We start from the raw sequence: 27,522 nt of genomic DNA on the forward strand, positions 1-27,522 counted from the left end.
TTTATGATCGTATCTGGCACATCCCACATAACATGCCAGACAGTTTTCTGTTTGGTGTATTCCTGAGCCCCATATGCTTGACAATCAATTATGCCTGGTTTTTACATTTTCTACCCCAATTACTATATTTGAAGCATTTGCCATTGGGCAGAGAACACATCCAGTAAGTACTGGCATTTTCTTGTAAAGATAAGGAACACAGAAGAACTTCAAAGCTGGTTTATGTTTGTTTAGAATATAGATATTATTAATAAAGATTCTGTATTTTGTATTTATGAGATGCTGCTTAATATAATATCTGATACAGCAGGAGGTTTTATGCAAGACAAAGAGAAGATCAAAGTCTCAATATATTAAAGGGAAGTTAATGCAAATAATAGATTATAAAAGTTTTAACAACCTATTCAGTATTGTCCATGCTGTGGTTTAACTCCAGTTAGCAGTCAAAAACCAGGACAGTCCAGAACATTTGCTCTTACACTTCACAGCCTCTCCAAACATACTGAAGTTAGAACAATAGTCACTTTCTTTGACTAATTTGTGCCTTTTTCTACTGCAAAAGAGTCTGGAGGAGGAGTTATGTTCCTTGTAAACATCATTGCACCCAAAATGAATGCAGAATTAGAGAGTAAGAAAAGTTTTTCAGAAGTAATTAGTTTTACTTCTCTTGGCTTTTTTACCACTAGCACTTCTAACACAACTTATTCTTTTTTTTTTTTTTTTTTAATTATTTGTGCTTGGGATTTTGTGTTAATAATCAGTAAGGGACAAAAATAGGATATTTTACAAACTTGCCTCGTTACTTACTCTTTAGATTATTCCAGTGACTTCTGTGTGGCTTGGTACCCCTCGCCACCTGTTTTTTTTTTTTTTTTTTTTTTAAATTTGTGCTTGGGATTTTGTGTTAATAATCAGTAAGGGACAAAAATAGGATATTTTACAAACTTGCCTCGTTACTTACTCTTTAGATTATTCCAGTGACTTCTGTGTGGCTTGGTACCCCTCGCCACCTGCAAGTTCAATAAAAAAAAATTATTTTTCTGTGATCTATCTTTAAACATATGAAAAGCATTCCCATTAATATTTAGGGTATTATTATTATTATTCCCAAAAAATTTAGGATATTAATATCTGATACTACTAATACCACCTGCAAGTTCAATAAAAAAAAGTTATTTTTCTGTGACCTATCAAACACATGAATTGAAAAGCATTCCCATTAATATTTACCAAAATTTTAGGATATTAATATCTGATACTACTAATTGTTAATTAATTAATTTGTTGTCCCAAACTACACAACAGTATCAATGTGGTAAGACAGACTAAAAAACCAAAAAAATAATTCTTTTTGTCTTTGAATGAAGAATATGCAACACTTTAAGCACAATTATATTTGTAGCTTAATGTCAAAAATGGTTTTAGGCATGATAAATTCTAACAATAATGAAATCTTATTTCAAAATATACAGTCCAAAGCATTGCCCTTGGTAGGATTCAATTTCCATTTCTTCTTAACAAATTATTCCTCTTTTATTTGATGACAACAGCTGCCCCTTCAGTGCAGCTGTTACTAGTGAAGATCATTGATTAGCTTGAAGTCAATGACAGCAAAGGAACTCTCAGGATGCTCTGATATGAGATAGCATGAATAATCCTCCAGATCTCTCTCACAGACACACACAGCGTGAAGTTTGGACACATGCATCTTTCCCTCATTTTCCACTGGTCTAATTCATTCAATGTCTGTCCAATGTTTTAATGAAAGGTGATAGTGCATCCACTATAAACTCAGTCCTGAACAAAAAGCACAAGAAATGCACTGAGACCTGGACTGGCGCTTTGATAACAGCAGGGCATCGTGAGCACCAGAATGACAGACACTGGCAAATGGCAGAGAGGAAAATTAGCTTACTCGTGGCTTGGAGAAAGGTTGTGCCAACCATCTGTCACAGGAGATCTCCCAAATGACAGCGAGAGGCACATTAAGGTTTCCCCCCATATCTCCTCAAAGCCAATGCTCCCAAAGGGACCCAAATAAAAGAAATATGCATTATTGTTCACACACAAGGAACCTACCTTTGAAATTCATCAAAATAATTCAAATGCATGCCACAAAATAGCAGATGTAGACTTTGAGCATGTGGGGGGAAGCCTAGGCTCTGAGGTTAGAGCTGTAGATTTTTTTTCATTATGTCTAATAAAATAAATGCTATAAATTCATTTTAGTGTGTAGCAGATTTGCAATGATAGTGATTCTGACAAGATGACATTGTCCCCATTCTCATCTTGTGAAAATAAAGTAACAACTGATTAAATAGGAAGGAGATAATATACTTCAGAACTAATATCCACATTAAAAATTACTATTGGAAAAGAATTAGGCAATGAGGATAAATATTTAATTTCATATCATCTAGCTTTTTTCAGCTTCATTTGGGATCAAATAATTTCATTATTCATTATCGTTGAAATCTGAAAGCATACTACCACTCGATAGTAGATAATACAGAATCTATTAAAAAAAAAACAAAACCAAAACAACTCCACACAAAGAGAAAGCTGCAGACAGTCAATTTCAGTGCCTAGTGATAACATTTATAAGAGATCTCTTAGGGCACCTACTGGGGAACCTTAGCATTGCATGCCAAAGAAAGCCTGTAAAAAGGGTAAAAATCTTTCTAACAGATTTAAACCAGAACATTAATTCAGCCTTTTTTTTCTCCTCTGAGTAGTCCTTCTTTTTACTGTAGTACTTAAAGCAAATAACCAAATGAGAAAACTTCATAGCTGAAGGTATTCACTGATGGATGGGAAAGAGCTAATACTCCACATTTCAGAATCTGGCAGCTCTTGACTATTTAAGCATCTATTAAGTTAAATATATCATGTTGTGTTTATATAAAAAATATTTTACATTAAAATATTACTAAAACCATGATTTTCATTCATATGAATTATATATTGACAAGAATCTCAAAGTCTTTGGATTAAGTGTGTTTATTCTTTACGACAGTTTTTCCAAGTATTTCAATTTTTGGTTTTTTGATTTTTTACCTATTAAGTTCTGTGGTAGGAATCCTGACCTCTGTAAAAATTTGCCATATAATTTTCTTTTCCCATCTGATTTATTTCTGTCCACTAATACAGAATATCCTCTATTTCATAGCTCATAAGTATTTTAAATATTTTATATTTTATAGCTTTGAGCTTTTCCTCAAAGTCCCTCACAGGTAATTTCTGGAGACATATGGTATGTAGCTAGGACTTGAGCTAGCCTTTGCCAGAAAAAGATTGTTTAGCTTATTTTATAGAAAAGATAGCTTTTGAAATTTTATCAATGAAGTAGCAAACACCTCATATCAGCCTCATAAAGTTGGATGTATTTTCAAGCAAAATTTCTTTAAGGGCCTCTCTCTGTTCCTTTAACATTTTGTTTGTGTTTTCCAGTAGTCTATAACCTGTAACAGTCACTTAAAAACTCTGTGGAGAACTGTCTGATATCTTGTTAAAAAACACCAGCACCAAACCCAGAACAATAACACGCCTTAACCTGCTGCTGAGGCACACTGGCAAGTTGTTAATATCCACTACCACTGCAGTTTAGGTAACCTATTCCAAACCAATAAAAATCCCCTTGAGCAGGGGATGATACCATCCTTATGTTCGTTTTATGCATTACTACAGGAATTACACTTCACAAAATATTTTGAAAAGACATTCAGACTTCTTCCTTCATTTGTCCTAAATCTCACTGATGGAGATGAATCACAGTCACTTATTTTCAAGTGGTTTTTCCAAGGGAATTGACCAATAAAATAGTGATTGTGTGTCTGGAACAAAAGTCTAAATTAATATACAGTGTTATGTAGCCTAATGCCCTCCTAGTCATGTCTCATCATGCTTCTGATCCCATCCCCAGTGGTGCTAAGAATATAAAGGAACCAGTTCTTCAAAGAATGCACTTACTCACTTTGAAGCAAGTAGGTCTGTGAACTCTGATATCTGTACAGGCTAAGAGACTTTTCCTACAGTTCTGGAGAACAAGAGGAGAATATAATAAGATATGTAGACACATCTTATCCTGTCTCTCCTTGAGACCAATCATCTTGTCCCAGAAGAGCACAAGGAATATTAAATGGGATGAGTATTCTAGCTTATGTGACTTTGATACAGCAGATTTTCTCACTTCTTTAAGAGATAAATCTCATCAAAGCTTCATACCCATATTACAACTACATATGGTAAATAATGCAGTGAACTTTTCAGCTGGGAGACAATGCCATTATTCTATGTATTAGTTAGTTCACAGCACTACTCAGCCAGAATCCTTCTTTGTCTTTCCAGACAACATTCTAACAGTGTGAATAAGAACAAAAAAAAATAAAAAAATACAGCTAAGCAATTCAAGAAAAATGGAAATTTCATCCCCTGGCTACTAATCTCTAACCATTTTGCCACTGCTTCTGCACAGAGGAACGATGTGATGTAAAAGGCATTTTGCCACTGCTTCATGTTGGCACATCCGAAAAGAAAAAGGATATATTCATACTTCTTACTTATAAAGTAGTTCCTGGGATGAAATTAAAGCTGTAGTCTTACATTCTGCACGCATTTTATTCATTTGATTTCATTGTCCTATCTTTTTCATAGGTCACTCTATAAACTCTGACATTCACAAGAAACCAACTTACTCTTGCCACTAATATACTGTTAAATATTAATAAGCACATATTTTTAAAATATTAGGGATATGAAATGGTTACTTGAGACTCCTCAGTTTTTATACCTCTCAATGAACCCAATTAAGGAATCAGCCATCTCTACTCCAAAATTTATCTAATTTAAAGTGACAGGCCTTTAATTACATATGACATAGTATCCAATTATATGCAGAAAAATCTATTTTTACCATTACAGTACCATTTGAAAAGTTGAGATTTGATTTGCCAAAAATATAAAATTTTCTCCAAGTGCTTTACTCAAGATGGAAGGGGAAAAAAAGAGTCTATTCCAGCTTGTTAAATATTCAGTTAAAAGACCTCCTTCTTTGTAGTTTATCCTACCCTTTATGTAATTTCTGTTGAAGTCAGAAATAGGCCAAGTAGGTTCTTGTTCATCATTTTGGTGAATTTATAGAAATTTGAGAAGGATTACCCATTCACACATGAATATAATAAGATTTGGAAGAAAAAACTAGGAAAAAATCAAGATATTATTTTGGTTTTAAAGGTAATTACAAAGTTGCTGAGATTAATTATAAAAGAAATTTTTGTGTTTATCCTTAACACATCTTATTACTTTGCTACTATTCACAAATACACATCACATTACTTCCATATACTTCCACAAGAAAAGAAAACACAGATGCCCTCTTTTTGCTTAAATGGGAAAAATACTGAGAGGCTAAGCTGTTTAAGCAGTTACAAAAGAAATCTGGGGCAATGCTGGGAACAGAAGTTTGCTATTTTTTGTTCTTTCTTAATCACATGATAATCCTGCTTTATCAATCCACATGTCAATTTAAGAACAGTGATTACAAGTCATCAATAGTGATGATCCAATATTTCAGTACAATCAAAAAGACACACAACTGAACTTCAAAGAGAGTTCAGAAAAATCACAGTAGCCTGCCTTTTAGCATAAACGGCACTACTTGCCTGATATAAACCAATACTGTTGATTCAGGAAAAATACTTATAGTCACTGTAAAAATGCCTAGTGTGTTCACTTTGCTTAGAGTGTGCTACAGAATACACACACACCATATTATTTCACCAAAAACCTCCAGAGATTCCAACAGCACAGTTACACTGTCAACTTGAAGCAGGATCAGAATACATAGCACACATCTGCATTTGCTACTTTGCTAAATCAGCCACTTGTTTACAGTCAGGAAGCCAGCATCATTCTGAAGTTTCAGAATTCAGACGTTTACACATTTCATAGCCCACATTATAAAAGCATATTAGGTGCTACTCACAAATACATATATTTAAGACATCAAGTGACATTCATGTAAATTTATATTAGAAAGCTTTATTAAAAGACTATGAATTTGCTAAAGAAATCATCAGGTTTGAAATGGAGGTGCAATATACATGCTCATTTTGTACTTATCTGTAAACATATATATTCTAGCACAGTTTCTGTCCATACACACCATCAGTGGTTTTCTCCAGCAGCACTTCATTCAGTGAATAGATATGCATAAGACAATGTCTACATGGAAAAGTTATTTTCTTCAGGCACATGTAATTGCTAATCACCTGTGAGGTGTTTATTCTTAGAGTTTTACTGAGCACCAAAGAGGCAGAAGTTTCAAGGCAGCAACCAGGAGAACAAACCCAGAAAACCTCTCCTTACTCTACCTGCAAGCATGCACAACATAAACCTAGTGTTCTGCAACTAGTAACATTTCACATGGGAGGTATTTTACCATGTATTGGTGTCTTTCACAGTTTGGAGGGGCGGTAGAGGAAAAACTAGAGCTAAGGTCTAGACAGAGAGGTGTGGATTAGGTAAAGGGACTTACAACTGGTATGGAATTGGCAACATTGAAAGAGGGACAGAAGACAAGGATTTGAAGGACAGACAGTTATATTTTCAGGAAAGGGTATTTCCTGAGAGAAACATCACTGAAACAACCAAAGAGGTTAAATGGCAATACAAGGTCCCAGACAAAAAGATTCTCTGGACAACTGAGTACAGGAAGTAGAGAAAACAAGAAATTACTAAAAGACCAAAGAAAGAGTGGAAGAATAGAAGAAAAAGCAGGTGAGATGGAGAATGAAAGAACAGAATTAAATTCCTGGAACAAGTGAAATGACTAGAGATAGTGGATGGATAAGAAAACTCAGTACGTACAATACTGAGGAAAGCGAAAAGAAATATAATGAGATCACCTCAAGTTTCACCTGCTATTTTTTTTAATGGAGAACACTAAAATTTTGTTCCAAATGAAAGAAGCAAAGAGGAAAGTCAGAGGGATGAATCATTACTTGTTTCGTCCAAAAAATAGCAAACCATAAACAAAAACTCGCTCTGAATTGTAGAACTAAGAAACCTCAGTTCAGTATCTGTTTGAAAATAAAAATTTGCATGTCATGTTAGAATGTCTATATCTATTACAGAAAATAAGCCAAATGTAAATTGGTAATCTTGATAATCGTCTTATAAAAATTGTCTACAGATGAAAATATATTCACCTAATAAACTCTCAGATAAATGTGAATAATGAATGTATTTCAGAACCAGTGACTCGGCAAATACAGAAATGGCAAAATTAATGAGATATCCATGGAATATATTTGCTCTTTTTTTTTTTCTGATAGTACTCCAAAAATGCAGGTGATAAAAAGAAATCAAAAGGACAATGGATGTACACTATGTTATAGACTTTAGTAATACAATTTATGGTAGAATTAGCAACAATATGACTGGAAAGCAGTTACCCAAAGCTCTTCAAAATAAAATTCCGTTGCACTCAAACTTTCTATAGGTGCCAAGCAGTACAAAGACCTAAGAGATTTGTTTAGACCAGCCATAAAAGCAAAGCAAAACTACATTGTCTTATTCAAAACTGCCATTCACATAGGACCATATTTTAGTCTGAGTGGGTGCAAAACAGAAGTAGTAAGATATCTGTTTTAGCTACCTCAGCTGTGGCTGCTAACCCCATCGTGCAACACAGAAATAACTCAGTAGGCAATTTAACACTAAGTCAGGTATAAGTGTCACAGAATCACAAAATTTTTTACAGTTGGAAGGGACCTCTGGAGATCATCTAGTCCAACCCCCCTGCCAAGACAGGGCTGTAGTAGCAAAGCAGACTAAGATATTACACAGCCTACTGGTAGTGCAGCTTTAGTACAAATATCCTTTGAAATACAGTTCTAAAATAAAATAGTTTAATAATTGTGGAGATTATGCTCTCACTTTTTCCTAATTTGGTGGCACATTTATATTCAGTGGATTAGCCTCACTCTAAAACTAAATACTCAGAAACAAAGCCAAGTTCATCATGCTGTGAATATGCTAAAGCATTCCAGCAACATTATAAGAAAAGAGTTTAAAAAACAGTTCAGAAAAATGAAACTGGTACAACATATCCAATTTTAAACATTAAGAGTACTATTATAGGAAGTGCTTTGATTTTCTGCCCTTGGACCTATTCAGCTAAGACTGCAGCTGTTCCAGTGGATATTTGACTATGTATGAAACAGTATGTGACAACATATGAAACAGAGTGATGGCTGTGATAGCTGCAAAATTAAATCATAGTTGGGATAGGATGAAAAAGTACATTATCATGTAAACAAAGTAGGAAAATAATATGGATTATTTAGACGTATTTTGATGAATTGATTTTATTTCTATCCAATTCTGTGGAATATTTACCAAGTACAGTTTTATCAGACCAATCCTGCATGTAAGGATGCAGAAGTGTCATTTCAAATCTATAAGCAATGAATGCTTAATAAACTTTACCTCAATGTATGGCCAATCTGCTTTAAATTCTATCTTAGCTTTCAGATTTTTCTTCAAATCCCTCATTCATACCCATCTAGAAACATATAAAATTGTAATTGTAATTGTCTAATTGATTAAACCCAAAATAAGGTCTCTATACAGCCAGCCCTTAATGTTTATATGTAGATAAATCCAAGAGGTCTTAACGTGCTAAAGACCAGTCTGCAGTTTACTGTACACAGGTCAGTTCATAAAGCCTGTTTTGGACAGACGAATTTTTGTGTGGTATTAGGAAAACTATCATAAATTGTACTTCAGTTTATATTGATTTTTTTCCACGTGTTGTCTTTGAAGGAATTAAGTAAAATTTGGACTGATCCAAGCTGTAATTGACTTTTCCAACTGATTGCATATTGTAGCTTTTGGAGCTATTGTCTGGTTTAGAATTCAACTTTGTACAGTCTACAGATACATCATCAAGCAAACATTTCTCTTCCTATGAGTAGTCATTATTTTCTTTATAATCCAGCCTTCAAAATCTCCTAAAAAGGACAGCTCTTGTCATTTTAAATGTAGGGCAATTTATTTTTTTTTTTAGTATATGATTAAGACTATTCTTATGTTGTTTCCTTCAATGAGCTCTAAAGCAATGAGAATTATTTTGATACATTCCCTTAGAGTCTGACTGAATATTTAGATACCAAATTTTGAGCATCAAGACTTGAAGGATAATCATCCTTGTTCTACTTGAGCTCTTCCAGCAGTGTTTGTTTTGATTAGATAAACATAAAATAATTAGGAAACTCTCAATATGAATGTTTGGTTGATTTTGGCACACCTTCCCATGGTCTATTTTGTCATCCCGCATACAGCTCCAAATTTCATGCTGGCATTAACAGCTGTGCTTTTTGTTTCCATTATCTTTTGAGTCTTTTTCATCAAACATGAAACAGGAGAAACTCCTTGGTGTGCTACATTGTATCTGTCACATGCAGTGTTCTGAAGAGGAAATGTAGAAGCATAGAAGTGTAATCTGTGTTATTGAAAAAATTAATAAGTGGAACGATCTGTAGAACATCAAACATTCACTCTACATTGCTTTCCTCCTTCCCTTGCAAGTTTATATGACTCAGAAGTGAACAGCATACATAAAAGCATCCTATGGAGCTCCATGGACTATGCTGCACAGTGCTGATTGGAATTTTTTAACAAGTGCTCTCCTGAGACATGGGCATTTCAAATGTCATACTTCATCCCAGCTAAGATGAAAAAAGGAAGTTGTTTGCTTTTAATAATTTTACATAAACATAAAATGAAAATTTAACCACATATTTTCTTCTTACAGAAGATGATTCTGATAATTTTTCTGATTTTGTGGACTGTGGTTGTACTGTGCTATAAAAAAACACTATTGACTTTAATGCACATTTGGTAATAATAATTTTTAAAGCTTTAATAAACTCACAAAAAAGGAAAGCATCACATTTTCATAATACTGAAAAATAATTGATATAATTATATTCTTTAATTGATAGTCTTTATCTTACTTTATTTACATTTTTACTTCAGTTGAGCCATGTATTTTTTTTCCTAAATTCAATATACATCTCAAAATTATACTTACAGTGCTCTTGTCTTCTTAATTTCAAAGTTCTTGACCCTTTTAATATAAAAACACCAGGTGTTATTCCTTTAGGCTTCATCAATATCACTGAGGTTTTTGCCCACATTTTCTTCTAGGAAACAAGTTTACATTCATTTTCCTGGAACACCTAATCCAAACAATGTTGGATATTTTTTGGTGGAACTTTAGAAGGTCCAGTATTTTAGGTAAATTTCCTGATTTCTTCAAAACAATTAGATTATTTCTCTTCTGTTCAGTAAATCAGATTGCATGTCCAAATAGACATTTATTCATCCTGCAAGAATTCAATTCAAATATTACCAAACCACTAAACCCCAATAATCTGACTATCCATTAAAAAATTTGTGCTACATACTTTATATTCTTTTGGTCCATTAATTTTGTGTGGAGTTTAGTCAAAGTATACCCACCAATAAAAATTGTAAGAATAAAGGTTTGCTTCATAGCCAGTGTTAAAAATTGTAAGATAGAAATGCAAGGCAGCATTGAAACTAACCTACAGTCACTGTGATTTTGGTTAACATGCCCACGATGACAATCACTGATTTTGGTAGTGACAGTTTAGTGTGCTGTTCTATTTCTTATGAAGAGGAATACAGAAAATTGTATGGAGGTTCAAATCTCAATTGAGAACAAAATACCTGTGGAAAGTCCTGAACACAGTTTTACAGAAATGTGTGTGATAACTGTTCTATACCTTACTCTCCTCATATTCTCCAAGAATAGCTGATGTTTATGAACTGTCATTGGCTTAACACAAACACCATGAAGCACGTCTAGCAGTTATCAAAAGATAATAAATATGAATGTTACTGTTTGAAACATACTTTAGGAGAAAAAAAATACATTCTATAGTGTCATTAACTTCTGTATCCTGCTGCAAATACATTAAGAATTACATGCTTTCACTAAATGATAGTTTTAACTATTCAGAGCTGTGCACTTTTGTTTTATTTGCTAGTCTTTTACTTTCTAGTTAAGCCAGCTGAGGTATTGTTATGATGATCTAAGTTCTGTTTGTTACTGTGTTAGTGTATTACCTGGAGACCATATTAAAAGAAAAGTTCTCTTTCCTTTCTTACATTAGTCCCTGTTGTAGCAACGCTGAGAAAAACAAAGGCCTGAGAAAGGGAGCGGAAGAATCAGAGCATTGAGGAGGTCACTACCTCTAGTTCAATAAGTAGAATAAGAAATAATATTTCCAAACATGTAATCTATTGAACTTGTCCACCTTGCTCTTGTGAGATCACAGTCCTTTGCGACCTCCAACTTGCTTGTGTTATAATAAATCTGTGGTGAAAACCCAGCTTCCAGGAACAGGAAGCCTGAGTCTTTGATTATCAATTCTACCTTATGAAATATGAACTTTCTCCCGTGTCAAATTGATTTAAGAGTGATGCTTTTTTGTATCCTTCTGGTTTTTTTTGTGCAACTACCTGGGGAACTAATTTGAGAAAGAAACAGAACACTTTAATTTTGTATGAGAACTCTTTCAATCTGAAGATTATATAATTTGCACTGATTTTATAATGTTTAAGTTATTTTAGAGCAAATTAATTTGAGGGTTAATACATGGAAAATTTCATCAGCTAAGAGTGTTATACAAGACCAAGTTTGCAGTCTCCCAGCTCCACTAATGCCACTCATTTTCCTGATCCTTTTCAGAGTATTTGATGTCTCACACCAGTCAACAAGATCAACAAGAATGTGCAACAATACTTTTTCCATATTTAAACTTGGGAGAATCTGGAATTGCACTTTGACACTGGTTTTACACGAATGCTTACCAGTAGCTGCTTTGAGTGCCTCTGTCAACCTCCCCCTCTCTGTAAGCTCTTTTCAGCAAAAATAGTTATGTGTCTCTTATTTTTATCCCATATTTTTTACTCTCTTCAATCTTATTAAATCCTCTGCAAGAGAATGTAATGGCCAGATGATTCAGTGGTTCCCATCTGTACAGGAAAAGCTCTGGTATCATCAGTGACGATTTTTATATGAAATCCTCTCATCTGGGCAACATTATTGTGCAGTCTATCTGGGAGATTTTATGAAATCATAATTCTTTCAAATTCAGAGGAAAAATAAAAGACCACACATTCAAGAGGGTAGGATTTTACCCATTCTGAGGCTTGCCCTACCTTTCTTGTGAAAAAGGACCTTCTAATTCAAAAGCTCTGCTAATTTGGAATGGTATTTTTAAATGGAAAATTATCCATTTTTCCTCCACATTTTCTTGAACCGCATCTCTAGAGAAGTACATTAAATTTGGATTCAATGTATTTGTACCAAAATGGCTTATTCAGAGTTTTCTATCTCTTATTTCTGTTATTCTTCTGAAGCATGCACTTGATATGCTGATTGAGATTGCTCCTCCATTTCCCTTTATTTTGTTGGCTTTATTTTAAGACTGTTGACCAGAAAACTACAAAGCTGCTACAGAATGCTCATCCTTTTCAACACAGTCCTATTCATCTGATCAAAATTTACCAATTCAGAGCATCATGTTTTCTCATTCCATCATGACTTCTAGATCTCCAGGGACCTATGGGGTTTTCTTCTTATATTTGCTTTCTGTGGTATTATTTGTGCTCACAAATGATCTCTGCTATAAGAACTGTAATTAGACTAGTGTGCTTCAGCCTCCAGGCAGCTTTGAGCAAATATGAGAACAGTGATATTTGGATCTCTGAAAATGAGTACTGCTTCTTTCATTTGCTCTTATATATTTCCTGGGGTCTAGAAACTGGAAAAATAAACATAGATTTACTGCTGTAAGTCCCATGCCCCTGCAATATGGTAAACTTACATACTACAAACTCAAATTACAGCACATTTTATGCAAGGTTTTAACTTGATGGCACCGATATGATCTGTGATATTCTCTATGGGATTGGCAGATGCAGCTGTGAGGCCCAGCAGAAAACATCCCTTTACCCAGCTGTGCTTCCCTGTGCTCACCCCCAAACGCTCCAGTCTGTAGCCTTATCCTGCAGTCTCCTCCTCTCAAAATAACAGTACTCAAATGTAAATTGATAGAGATATACTGACTTCAAATTTTTCACCATTTCAGATTTTATTTCTCTCCTAATGTTTGTCTTTGGGGTTTTTCCTGAGCTGTGGATTGTTGTTGAAGCTGACACTCTTAAAATAATATTATGACAGAAAAAAAAAGAAAAAGAAAATAAAAAATTCTTTCTGGGAGAAAATTTAAAAAACAGCCACATTTCAGTTGAAGACATAAAACAGTAAATTGAAGTCTTACATAAAAAGAAATAAGAATATGTAGTTGATTATACGGCACAAAAAGAGAAAATATCAGTATAAATACTAGAGTGTAGAAGGATAAAACATTAAATTTGGCAAAAGACCACAACTTCAGTGGCAAATACTACAAATGTTTATTAAATACAGAATAAAATGAGTTTATTCAACAAAGAAAACAGGCAAAGGGGCACAGTTACACCTGGTAGCTGCTTTCTTAAGTGACACAATGAATTTGATGGAGGATTCAAAAGCAAGATTTAAGCTGGAGGGAAGTGAGGTATAACCACTTTTCTTGGGTTTGTTTTCTAAAAATACAGAGATACTACACTAAGCTCTGGCAATATCAGACTGTTAAAATAAGGTTTATTTAGTGTCATAACTAGTTCTTATCTCTTCTTGATTGATAGTGAATACTTAAGCTGCTTTTAACACCAAGTCACTGATTAAGTCAAATCTAGTTAAATTAGTTAGCTAATTCTACACACATATCTGGATCATCAGTGTCCATACCAATGCTACTTTCATATCCAAAACTGCAGTGTAAATGTGATGAGAGCATCTAATTGCTAACAATCTAAGCTTCAAAGGCACTCCTGGCATCACAGCTGAAATTATTCTCTGTGACAAGGAAACATCCACAATCCTCAGCTTGCCACCTCACACATACAGGAGCACATAGTGACAGCAGCCACATGGTCATACAACTATTACCTTTATATTAATACTAATTATAATACTAATACTTTAGTATTGTTTTTCTGTGACACAACAGCAAAAGAGTACCACATTCCCCAAATATGGAATTTCACAAAATTACACAGACATAGCAAAAGCCAGCTGGGTAGCCCAGCCAACCACATCAATTGGTATTATAATGGATTTTACAATACTTAAAAAAATTTCTATCACTACTTGAACGTTGGAGTTCTGCAAGAATTTTGGTATTTAAGACAGACAAACACAAAATAAAAAACCACAGGTTTCCATGGTTCAGACTAGTTTTGGTTAGGAGTTTCTCATGTGCACATCAGTATCCATAGTTCAGGCTGCCATTCCATTACCACACAACCACTTAAAATAAATTCCTCAGCACTCTGCTTTGCCTTATGCACATCTAACTCCTTGTCATAGTATTTTTCTCCATAACTCCATACATGATAATAATAAATGACACTAGCATGGACTTGATAGCAGAGCTGGCTGTCACAGCAAATAGGCACTGCCTTAACGAAAGATAAAACTCAAGTGTCTCAGAGCACTTAAACAGATTTTCTTGGTTACTAGTACATTTTAGCTTGTGATTTTTTTTTTAACAAGCCAATATATTATATTTTTCCAAGCTCATCAGTTTTTATCAAGAGACTAAAAATAATTTGAATCAATGCCTACTGCATTACTCTTGGTCCTATTAAAATTTCCCAGAGGTTTTCCTTTGAGTTGAACAACATTTAGCTAAGCAATGTGTAAATAATGATATATAAAGCCAGTCAAGGGAAAACTTTGCTAATTTATTCTATTGGTACCTCTAAAGGAACCAAAAGGTTAACCATGCTCTTATTTGTAAGAAAAAGTGAAGATTTTGGCCCAGCACTGATCTCGTTTGCTTACTACCACTTTTTTTGGATATGGGTGAGAGTGTCAGAGCATTGGACCATGAAAAGGAAACTCTAGAAGAGAAGCAAGATGAAAAAAATTAAAAGAGGTGCTAGCGTGTCCTGTTTCACAGCAGCAGTGGCAAATCAGACTTATCCCTTGATTGTCCAACCAACACGCACTCTAGTCATGTAAGGTTTTTATAATTGCTTTCAAAATTTATTTCTCAAACAATTTCCTTCTGAGAAGCTCAACACAATTGATAAGGCAGTTTACTAGAGAAATGCCTAGTTAGTTTCCTATAATCCAGAGTAACACTCCAGTTTCATCTCACTAGCCTTTCTTCCTTCTAACACCTACATGTGTTCATGTCATCCTATACCCTAAGAATATATAATTAAAAAATCAAACAACCAGAAATAATGCCACACACAGTGAGAGAACAGAAGATACTTTAAAATTATCATTTAAGTATTTACCATTTAAAAATTATTAAATAACAGGTCACAAAATACAAAGAGTGTCATGAGTCAAAACTATACTCATCAATTCAAATACTGTCTTCCCAGTTGACACTCCCTGAAATATTTTCCACTTCCACCTGAGTCAGTTCAACAAAGACAAAATAATCTTTATGAACTTAAAGTATGATTCTACCTCACAGTGAATAATGGAAGTGATTTGTTCATAGATTTATATATAGAAAAGTGATAATAAAAAGTGTGTAGTTTGCTATAAATACTTCCACTATCTACTTCTGTATACAAGTGCCCAGATTTTTATGTGTGCATGTCTATATGTATATTTCTATATGTGTACATACAAATGTATCTTACTCCTCAGAGTGATAAATGTGTGTTTATTCTCCAGCCTAAGTATGGAGGTTCACTACTGCAAAGACATGTGACATTATATTTCATGCTATTTCTATAATAAAAGATAAACAGTTGTATTTTAAAAGTAAAAAATACTAAACAGGCAGAAAATTAATTCAGAAAAATAATCAATGATAGTTATTCATAATAAAAATAATTTTTTTAAAGCCAGATTAGTCTAAAAAACACCATTTGAAATGTGTTTAGGGTGCTTATAATAACGCTTCAGAGGGACTTATTTTGCAGGGTAATTTTTTTTAAGTTACTAATTTTCACTTGGTGAGCTGATATTCCTCAGATCACTACTCATTTGTGCACATGCCCAGTGATTTCTAATCAAATCTAGCAAACCACATCAATTTTGCTTTGTCTTCAAAAGTGATGGATGACTTATCTCTGTTCAAGATTGTGAAAATCTACAAGTTTTCCTTGAAAGAAACTTCGATGCAAGGCCAAATTACTTTTATTTTTCATCTAATGCATGAAGCCTAGTCAGTGACAAATTTCCCATCTTTTCATTCTCATGCAGACATGATTGCCCAGCAAGCATCTACATAATTTCTTAAGTGCTGTTTCCATCTTTGGATCTCTTAAATTTCCTTTATTATCACTTGAAAAATTCAACAGCTACACTATTATTTTTTATTACATTGAAAAGGTTAATATTTTACTTAAAATTGTACTTAGTAAAGAGTAAAGGAACAGTTTAGTAAAGACAGACTGTGAACTACATTACTGGAAGTAAAATACTAATAAAAAGGTCATCATAAACAAGTTAAGTGTTTATGGTTTTTAAGTAAAACAAAACCATTAACGGCTTCTTGTTCCTTTCAAGTGATCAAATATAGGCTTATAAAATATTTTCAAGATTCATATTTGTCTAATCTATAATTTGTCTAATTTATAAACTATTTTTCTTCCAAACATGTGCAAAAAGCATTACAATATTAATATTTGAGCCAATTAAAACTGATATTGCAAAGTTTCGCGAGATAACATATTAGATGCCTTAAAAACCAATACGTCTTATTGTCACACATGGTTCACCCTTCACCACTTTGTAGGCTTGTAACCAAAAATATCTCATATCCAAACAATTCCAATACTAGATATATCACAAAATCAGAGAATATTCTGAGTTGCAAGGGATTCAGAAGGATCCACAGAATATTGAGTCAGAAGGATTCCATGAAGATGTTCAAATCCAGCTCTTATAAAAATGTTTCTCTATAATTTATGACCCTCCCTAAATCACAGACATACTTTGCTTAGAATTAACTAGAATTTACATGTTGCAAATAATTGCTACAGCTTGCCTTTATCTTTTCCTTGGCAGCCCAAACTTTTTTGACCTGTGACCCAGAAAAAAAACTAAGCACTCTGATTAAAACCAGCCCTACACCTGCCCCATTCATTTGGTGTTGTGCTTGGACATTCACTGCTCCACGACTGTCCAACTTCGTTTCAGTTAACTTTTGTTTAAAGACTGGTTTAAAGCACAGCTTTAGTGCCTCTTTTATATGTTTCTCCTCACTATACTCATTCTGGGAGTTTCAAAGACTTTGTTTAGACAATAGATAAGTCTAGGATAACTGCACCTCCCATGAGGAGTAAGAGACTCTTAAGGTGGACTCAGCAGAAGAAAGGAACTGGAAATACAGAGCTGCTGCACAGTTCAATAAATAGTTCAAAGAATAGGGGTGATAGAGAACCCTTCTTCTAGGGCAGAAAGGGCACAGTTCTACAGATCAAACTATTTAGAAAAGACTGATAGTCAAAAAGCTGCACAGCTGCCTGAAACCAAGCCTGGAATTGAGGAGTTGTTTGTTAGGAAAGGGTCTATAAGACCTTAGTCCTGTACTCCTTTTACCAAATCACACCATTTTTATCGTAAAAAAATGGAAATTGTCAGTTTTGTAAATAAAGCGAATCATTTAACCTTAACTTCCTTTTCCAGATTCCTTCAGAATTAGGAAGAAGGGCTGCAAGGTTTTGCTTTAATGCTCAGGTTGTCTCCGCACTAACTTCAAGACCAATGCTAGTAGAAGATTAAGAGCAAGTAGAAAAATAAATGCTTTTGTGTTAAATACAAAGCTCCAGGCAGAAGATTTTGTAGGATTCTGTGAAGGAACCAGTGAGAAGAGCTTGGGTAGCTATATATATGGAACATAAATTTAAATACAACAGAGACAAAGGCCTGAAGAAAATATCAGCAGAATTTATTCTTGTATCAGAAGTTTCTGGAACAAAGCAGAAAACTGTAGCTCCTGTGTGAAAATAAGCTTCATTCTACACACTAAACCCCAGGGAAGAGCACACACGGGCTCACCTGAAGGCTCCATAATCACTTGTTTTCAAGGAAGATGAATTCAGACTACAACTGAAACAAATAAATGAACCTGGGTAGGGAGTAGTGAGGCTCAGTGGTTAAAGGAGAGGATCTTGGTTTATTCACCATTGCCAAGAAACAGAATAACTGGGAATGTAATAACACAAGTTTGTGAAAAAAGCCTCATGTGAAAAATAAGGCTAACTAAATTTTATTTCTGTGTTAAAGCAAAGATAATACTGACTTAAACAATAAATAGTATAGACTTGTCTATAGATTCAGGTCAAATAAACAATCCCAGAAGTAAAACTGAATGTATACTTAGGCAAAGGCCTCCTGACCCCTACTTGGAAATGTTGTTTGGCTGCCCTATGAAAGGAATAATTACAATGTCTTTCAGTAAATCTATGAAGGAACTAGCTTCTTTTTCTCTTGTATTCCTATTATCTGATGTTCTGTGCCAGTGTTCAGGAAATTTCAATAAAAACAAGTAAATTTATCTTTTAAGAACCTTGTAACATTTCTTTGAAGGCAATGAAATATAATGGTTAATGCTACTTTTGCTTTATGGGATGTAGTCATTAAATTAGTAAGTATTTCAGCCTTCAAATTGTGTGTAGAAAAACACTGGTTTAGGAAGGAGAAATTCCTCTATTTTAGCCACATGAGGAAGTGAAATTCTGCAATGCTATATTCTACAACCAACTTAAAGGCACTTTTTTTCTGCTTTTCCTTTGTCTTTATCTATTTCTGCCACTGAAAAGTGGCATCAGAACAGTAACTAGACAGACTGTGTCCAAGCAGGTTTCTCAAAGGAACAGGTGGGGGACTGCCACCACTGCCATACCCTGTCAGACCTCTTAAAGTAGAGATGAGAGAGCTGGGTCTGAAGTCAGAAGTTCAGGAAATATTTAATTGCTGACTCTGACTGCCTAATAAGGATTTAGAGGAAAATATAGACTTGGTTTCATCTGGGAGTGCTCATTGGAACGAGGGGAAGAAGTAGAATTTGGAGGAGAAACTCCCAACTACTTACAAGAAAACTATCCTCAGAGTAAGAGCTGACAAGCATTGGAATAGATTTTCCAGAGGGTTTGGACACTCATCTTTGGAGATATCAAAACATGAAAAATACAAAAATGCAGAAAATATGATATGTGTACTTTGAGCTTATGATTTTCTGATTATATTTAAAGACCACATTATAAACATATTAACAATTAAAACTTAATAATTAAGTGAAAAATATTATTAATGATGAGTAAGACAATCTTATCCATAAACTCCAAACAAGCAGATAAACCAAATTAGGTCTGTGGGCTAATTTTACAAAGACTGAGAAATCCTAATGTGTGGCAGCTATAAGAATCAATATGTTGGATCCTCAGGGTAATGTTATGTCTTCATATTAGGAGAAGTAAAAGTTAATTGACATTCTGTCAATCAACTGTTTTTTCTTATCTTCCTTTAATAGAAAACAAGAAAATAATTATTTTAATATTTACAAAGTGTTTTGTAAATATTGAAACATTATTTTTCTTCTCCTAAACCTTAGATACTGCTCTTAGGCATGCCAACAGAAAAATTACCTGTAAGGATATTTTTGCAATAAACAGGACCTTCTTGACATAGCTGTCTGAATGTCCAACAATTTATTCTGACTAGAAATGTGCATAGTTCAGATGATGTCAATATTGTGACTACAAATAATGTCCTCTTTCTTTGTGCCATTAAAATGAGATGTAAATACTTTATTAAAAGATACACTTGCCCAATGGCAGCACTGTTCATTTGTCACTTCAGAAGCAAATGAACATAATGTATGTGTATCTCTGTGGTCCTATGAATACAGTCCTGCTATCACTAGTAAGAGGTCACAGACTTCCTACTGGTTTTGCCTCAGGACTGAAACTTATCAGTTTGCTTTCTTTGCTTTGAACTTGTCTTCACCTGCCTCCAGCCTTCCTTTTGCTTTTTTTAGCTCTAACAGGGATTTGTTAACATTCAGATGGGCACGTTTGGTTTACATGTCCTTTTCTTGGTGTGATACACAGAGTTTTAATATGTGTAGTAGCAGGAAGTAGTTATTCTGTGTAGAGTGGGGGATTTATGGCTCTACTAGAACCAAAAAAAATTTAGGGAAATAGAGGCCTGGAATGACAGCAAAGGCTTCCAGAAGGGGCAGTGCCAGGTGCAGGATAGAAGTGTACTTGTTGAGTGGGGGCTTGGGCTGGCAATGGGAACTCCTGGATTTACAGGCTACTCACTAATTGTCACATGAAGAAACAATAATTCAATTTGAGACAAAACTAAGGGGTTTGCATCTCACATATAAATTGCTCCACAGAGCACACTTGCAGAACAGTGAAGAAACTAGGTGGAAGGATATCCTAACAACATGTAAGAATACCTAAAATTTTATATGTTCTAGCCCAAGGAAAAAGAAAACATCATGAACAAACTTCTTGAAGCAAAGTATGCTGGCAACTTGCTATATTTTTCTACCTTGTTCTTTCTCACTACTCCTTGCAACAGTGAAACATTAAGAATTATTATGAGGAGTGTTTAACGGTATGATTACTTAAATGCATGTCTTATTCCTGTACTAATATATGCATTTTTATTATTTTTCTTCCTGTAATAATTAAATATTAACTTGTATTAATTAAGTATTAACTTGTAAAGCTGATTCTTAGATTAATCTGTGAAGATGTCAATTAAGAAAAATGAAATAATTCTGACTTTCCTTAAAAGGTCTTTGTCTGTTTTGTCTCTAACAAGATACTAAGGATAATGTCTCTTTTATCTTTGTTTAGAGTCATGACAATAATAATATCACGGCCAACAGTTAAATGATGCCTAGAACAAAATTTAATAACTATTTAAATTTTAATCTAGATATTAATCCAAATAGTGTGAGTTAGTATACAGTCTTTACATTGTATTTAAGCAAAAACTACCATGCATATTTCAATATGCATATTTTAGCACTTCACTTCTAGGTGAATCTTAACAGCCCCTACCCACTTTCTGTCAGTTTTCTTTTGTTTCACAATACTCAAGAGTACAATTTTATTATAAGAAAATAAACTATTTTTTCTTCTTTCATGCAAACACTTAAAAATCCCAAGATTATTACTTTTTCTGGAAAGCAGACTCATATTTGCAGATATCTATATCCATAAAATTTTCTGAAATCAGAAATATACTTTATGGCTGAATTTATATTTAAAGTAAAAATATCAGATACTTTCCCTCCACACCCCGCTTAAAAATCCCAAGATCATTACTTTTTCTGAAAAGCAGACTCATATTTGCAGACATCCATATCCATAAAATTTTCTGAAATCGAAATATACTTTATGGCTGAATTTATATTTAAAGTAAAAATATCAGATACTTTCCCTCCACACCCCATACCATCCCCACTCCCATCCCTTGAGAATAATTGATGAGTACCTCTAAGGATTGTTAGCTAAGTATAAACAAACAAAACTCTTAAAAATATGTTCTCTTTGTATTATACGCACTAAGAAAAATTCTTATTGCCTTTGATTTTGGCTTTCAATAACTACATATTTTAGTGATCCTGCACATGGCATCTTTTTAACATAATCTACATTACACAAAATAAGCCAGTTGCTTGTCTCAAATACCTCAGCTCAATTCCTCTGCCTCTGATGAGCTCCTTCTTAACTAAATTTGGCTATGCACTAATTATCACAGAATGAGATATATATGCACCCAACAGGGAGTGCTACAGACTTTGCCTGTGAAATTTAACAGCCCAATGTGAGCATACTCAGAGTTTTGGGAGATTTCATTTTGTCTTCAATATGCAGAAACGTATGCTTTCTATCAGAAAATTGCAAAGTGCTATCATGCTACACAAGTCTGGAAGACTCTTGAACGGCATCTCCAGAGGGGGCTGAATAAAGAGTATTTTAATGTACATTGAGCTCATTACAGTGTTTCTTCCCTAAAGTCCTGTTTCAACCCAGTTTTCAGAATAGACGAGTTAAAATTGATGGAAAACTTTGCCCTCATGTAAAACTTTTAGAAATGTCCAATGAGTACTAATTTTATCCTGAATGCTGATTTTATGGTTGTTTGACTGGGAAGGAGTTAGAGGGATTTGGAGATACTGTGGTCACAGCAGGTACTCAATCTCTGAGGTAAAAATCTTGTGTTATTTTGATTACATACTTTTTGTTAAGGTGTAACTTGACATCTTGGAAATCCTTACTCTAAAAATACCCTGCTTCTGTCACTACTGTTTCTGTATGAAATGTATGAAGATCCTAAAACATCAGTATACATAGTGGATAATGTCTTTCTCATAGTGTCAGATCAAGATTAAAAGTGACTTTCATGATCCTAGTTACAAGTTTCTGACATCCAGTGGCTGCATGAGCAGCATTTGCTGAACTTTGGACTATGCACAGTTATTCTCATATACAGAAATATGAGTTTATTCCTGTAAAACGTGTGATGAGTTCAAATACAGAAAGCATTTGTTGCACTCTTTGGCTTAAAACAAGACTTCAATCCCAGGGAGTTCAAAAATACTCAAATGCAATTTTATCTATTCTGTATCTATTCTGACAGGTGCAAAGCTCCAATTTAGAGACATTTAATGGAGACCCTAGCAAAAGCTCAGACAGCACACAGATGGTTTCAGACAAATAAGCTAGACCTGTTCCACTGGCCTAGTTAGTGGCTTTGATTTTACAGGCACACTGAAAGCTGCTAATACCTGAGCTGAATCTACACGAGGATGCAATCTGAGACAAGGAGCAGGAATAATCCAGCTGCAGCTCTGTGCTGATCATTTCCAAGATGATAAATTGCTCTGTACAGAGTAATTCTTTATGAAGCTGGTATACAGAGTGGACCCAAGAGGTTTCAATACACAAAACTGCATAGAGCCAAATCAAACAGCTGCAAGGAAAACATTGCCCCATGTACAAAAATTATAATAATTATTTTTCTTAGCCTTAATACACTTTGAGTAAGATCACATTAGATAAACAGCAACTAGAAGAGGACAAGAAATCTTTAGCTTTAAAAGCAAGATATCTACTAGTGAAATACACAAAGCACTGTTTTTATTATGGTTTACCTTGCATCTGAACACTTGATACCACTTGTCTACTGTAATGTAAATAATAATAATTTGGCCTGGCACTGGCAAATATCACTGTTGACATTTTCTCTGGGTAAAAAAAACCAAACACACACACCAAAATCCCCAAACAAAACAACCATCCTCCAGCAAATTGCAGTATATATTTAGTTTGTGTTTGGAAATATTCTATGCAAAAATATGCGCTTTAAATAAGGCTTCATTAATTGCTGATGAATCATTTTTCTACACAATTTAATCCATTTATTTCTGCTGTATTCACTGCAAATGATATTAAGCTGCAATAGATATTGTTTATCTGAAACCATACCATAAAAATAATATATAAAATACTAATAGATAGCTTTAAATATCACTGAAAGATCAGTGATCACTGAAAACTCCCAAAAGTTACCAATAGGTAAGGCTTTTTAAAGCCTTATCTATCAGTAACACCCAAACCCTTGTAACTGCATATCTAAAACTGTTGGCTTCATTTATTGCCTCTTATTAAATGTGACGTGTATGTCTCACCAAGCAAGGCACAAACATCATTAAAATGGTTGATGGAAGCTAACAACAAGGATTAGTTGAAATACTGCAATAAATAAGACACATGTATTCCTGCATAAATGCATGACATTTTTTACTTGTTTTCTCTCCGTCTAAAGAAAATTGTCTCAAGTAAGGGCTAAGTGATTTTGCTCCTCAAGATGAGGAATAGAAATATATTAGAAAAAATAATGAAAGCCAAGTTGTATGACACAGAGAAATTTAGACTATTATAGTTAATAGAAGTGAAGGAACACAGAAAAATCTGGTTTACTCAACTGAGGCTTACTGAGGAAAAAACTTCACATATTTCCGTGAATGGATGGACTACTCTAGTATTAATAGCTAAAAAATGTAGGGGTCTTCATGAGCAGAAGGCCATAGGTCTGAAATACTGGGGAAAATGATAGCTCCCCTCTCTTTTGCTCTCAAGATCCCTACTCCTTGAAGACCGCCCTGGCACTGGGACAGGGACAGGCTGGAAAGAGCTCAAGGACCTAGCAGCCAGCTAAACAGCATCCAAGAGAAAAGGGGTTAGATGCAAAACAATATGACAGAGGCAAGTCAAAATTTGCAATCTACTATGCAATAGCATCTGTTTAATAAATCACTTTCATAAACTACATAAGCAGCTTCCTTAGATGTGGAGCTAGTGCTTGTTACAGACCTTTGTTTCCCAGCCCAACCTCTGTCATGTAGATTCTATCTTATACACTAATGTATTTGCATTTTTTTTTATAAATATGTCCAGGGATGGAGATTACATAGCATCTCAACTATGTAACCAGTCTTGCTTGATGATGTAAAACTTGCTTTACACCAGAGTAACTAAAAGTTAAGCATCAATTCAAGTATATAAAAAGATATCTACATTAGCCCATCATTTACAGGCTGTTTACATTACACCTCATTAGGAAATTGCTTTCCAGAGTCTTTAATCCCCTACTAGTTATAATACTTTATCTAGACAGATTCGTTACACAAGTTCCATGAAACGGTTATTCAAGGAAATATTTCTCAAAGACTGTTTTCTGTAATGAAAACTCAAACTACATTTGAGAAAGTGGAAAAGGCTATTTTGTTGTTATTGCTGAGATTGTAACTTTTTGTATGTCAAGTATCAAGCTCATTAAATACTTCTTGAAGTCAGCAGTACTTGAATATTTTAAATGGGCATTACTTTCATCTTGGATATTTTTTTGTCAGCTGCTGAGATTTTTATTCTTGGGTTCATGGAAAGGTTCAACAGTGACAGCATTCCCTCCCTCTCCTCCATACTCCTATCGCTCCTCTGGTGATAATTGCTCCACAATTCCTTTTGGAATTCAGTAATTAACATTGCTTAGCCATTGCCCTGTCATCACAAGAAGAGATCTTTGCAGAACATCAGCATCACCACTCTCAGAAGGCATGAGAAAAAAATTATGTCAGAAGAAAGAGGATAATTCCCTATTATTTCTTTACTATATAGGTAATTTTGTCATTGCCTTAATATTTTTTTAAGGTACCAGATATATCAGTCTTCATGATTCTCTATTCTATAGGAAGAATTAGTTTTCTGCAGGCAGTGTGACTCAGCTGCTAAAAAATATAATATGCATAAAATATAAAGGAATGCTATTCAAAATGCTCAAGAACCTTTTGAATTACCCTTGAGAACAATTTACATTTCAGTTTTAGCATTATCCTTTTAAACTAGAAACAATTCTGTAATCTTTCAGTAAATAAAATTGAATTTTTTAGCAATACCACACCTACTTCCTTTTTACACAAGAAAAAAAACACGTTTTACATTTAAATTGCTGTTAAAATTTCACTTTCCCCTGAGATAAACTCTGTTGGTTAGATCACTAGTAACAACATAGTTGTGGATTTTAACCCCATATCACTTACGATTTGCATCCAATGATCCTTGTAGGGGGAAAAAAAGCTTAGTCTTTCCAAGACAAACAAAAAAGCCAAAAAATCTATAATCATACTAAAACATACATCTCAATCTTTTTAAACTTGCCAAGCAACAGAAACCATTGTTTATTCCCATTATCTGCAAAGTCACATTATTTGTATGGGTTCCACATACATATGGATTTGAAACCCTCCCCAAAGGACTGATTCAATTTCTGCTACAGACAATGAAAAAAAACCAAAAAACCTCTTATCTACTTATTATGCTGCTAAGCATAATTTCAAAGATAACTAGAAAATAGGAAATTTCAACATAAGAATTTTGAAATAAAGAGTGTCCTTCAAAAGTAGCAACACCACGTACATTATACATTTACTAGAAATTATTAACTACGACCAGACTTCTAGCTCATAGTACTTGGGAAGAAAATACATGTGATTATAGCCGGTGACTGCATCCAAACTTTCCAATCACTGCTGTGTTCATGGGGCTGCCCTTCTGCTGGAAATGAGGCTCATCCAGTACTGCCTCCAAAGCTGTGTTTCCCTCAGACCATTGGCAGGGACATCCAAACGTGCTCACTGCTCTGCTCTGACACAGCATTCCAGGAAACTATTTCTCTGCTTCCATCCACCCCTCCCTCAGACTCCCCCTGCCTGCTTGGGAATGCACTGAATGAGGCACCCAGACTTGCCCATTCTTTAGCATGAAATCATGCCTGTGAATTGACTTGCACAACTTCCTAATAACTCAGAGATTAAGGCAGAACATAGAAAACAGAGCTGCTGTACAGCAATTTTGCAATTACTGCTTTACAACTTCTTATCCCAGCAATATTTACAATATGTACACATACCTTCAAATAACAGTTCCTTTTTACAATCTTGGATTAACAATATGTTGGCAATGTCCTGATGGTTACAAAATGTTATCAACTAACTTAAAAAAAAAATATCCAGATAGAGATGGTTTGGTTCTCTTTCTTTTTTTAACAAGACATGTTCCTTGTAAGGTACACACACCTTCAAATAACAGTTCCTTTACAATCTTGGATTAACAATATGTTGGCAATGTCCTGATGGTTACAAAATGTTATCAACTAACTTAAAAAAAAAATATCCAGATAGAGATGGTTTGGTTCTCTTTCTTTTTTTAACAAGACATGTTCCTTGTAAGCTGATTAACTTTTTAAATTGCTATTATGCCAGCCTGTGGTTAAAATATTGTTGCTGAAGCAGAGTATCTTCATTATTATCCTTTTCTCAATTATGTAAATTTGTTCAAAAGAGCAAGAGTGGAAGGGGTACAGAGAGTGTATGCATGCTGAAAGGAATGCAGAAATCTGACCAGTCCTCTGCACTTCATAAAGCAAAAAAATCAAAATAATAAAATATGAACAATATTTAATGAATCAAACAATGCAGCCTATTCTGACTATAAATCATTAATATTAATCACTTGCATTACTCAAATATCAATTTTGGTAGAATGAGAAGGGTTGGTGACTTCCTTCACTTTCCTCAAAATTTATATTGTTTGCTGCACTCAGCATTAATTTTCCCATCTCCTCTCCCGTTCTGTGGGCTTGCAACACTACTTTACAAATTTCAAATTAATTTACAAATTAAAGAGCAGAGAAAGAGGTGATTAACCATGGTAAAAAGTATTTTTATGCTGCTTCAACAGTTTCAGCAGAGATTCAAACCAAGCAAAACAGGAAAAATCTAAATATGGCCATTACAATTTCATAAGCATGTATCA

At 34.2% G+C, this 27,522-nt stretch overlaps 1 protein-coding gene across 2 annotated transcripts in view; it reads right to left on the reverse strand.

Annotated features, from left to right (window-relative positions):
* The window catches only part of FSTL5 (follistatin like 5), a 376,421-nt gene that overhangs the window by 272,981 nt on the left and 75,918 nt on the right, over window positions 1–27,522 (reverse strand). Inside the window, exons 1-2 of one of the 2 annotated variants that reach the window (XM_039700304.1) lie at window positions 10,097–10,143; window positions 962–1,010 (exon numbers count right to left, since the gene is read on the reverse strand). The gene's annotated coding sequence lies outside the window, so the exon portion shown is untranslated. Of the gene's footprint in view, window positions 1–961; window positions 1,011–10,096; window positions 10,144–27,522 lie in introns of those variants that run through there. The other variant, XM_039700303.1, reaches the window with a different exon arrangement.

This window comes from Passer montanus, unplaced genomic scaffold, assembly GCF_014805655.1.
Source record: "Passer montanus isolate IOZ18808 unplaced genomic scaffold, ASM1480565v1 scaffold14, whole genome shotgun sequence".
NCBI lineage: Eukaryota > Metazoa > Chordata > Aves > Passeriformes > Passeridae > Passer > Passer montanus.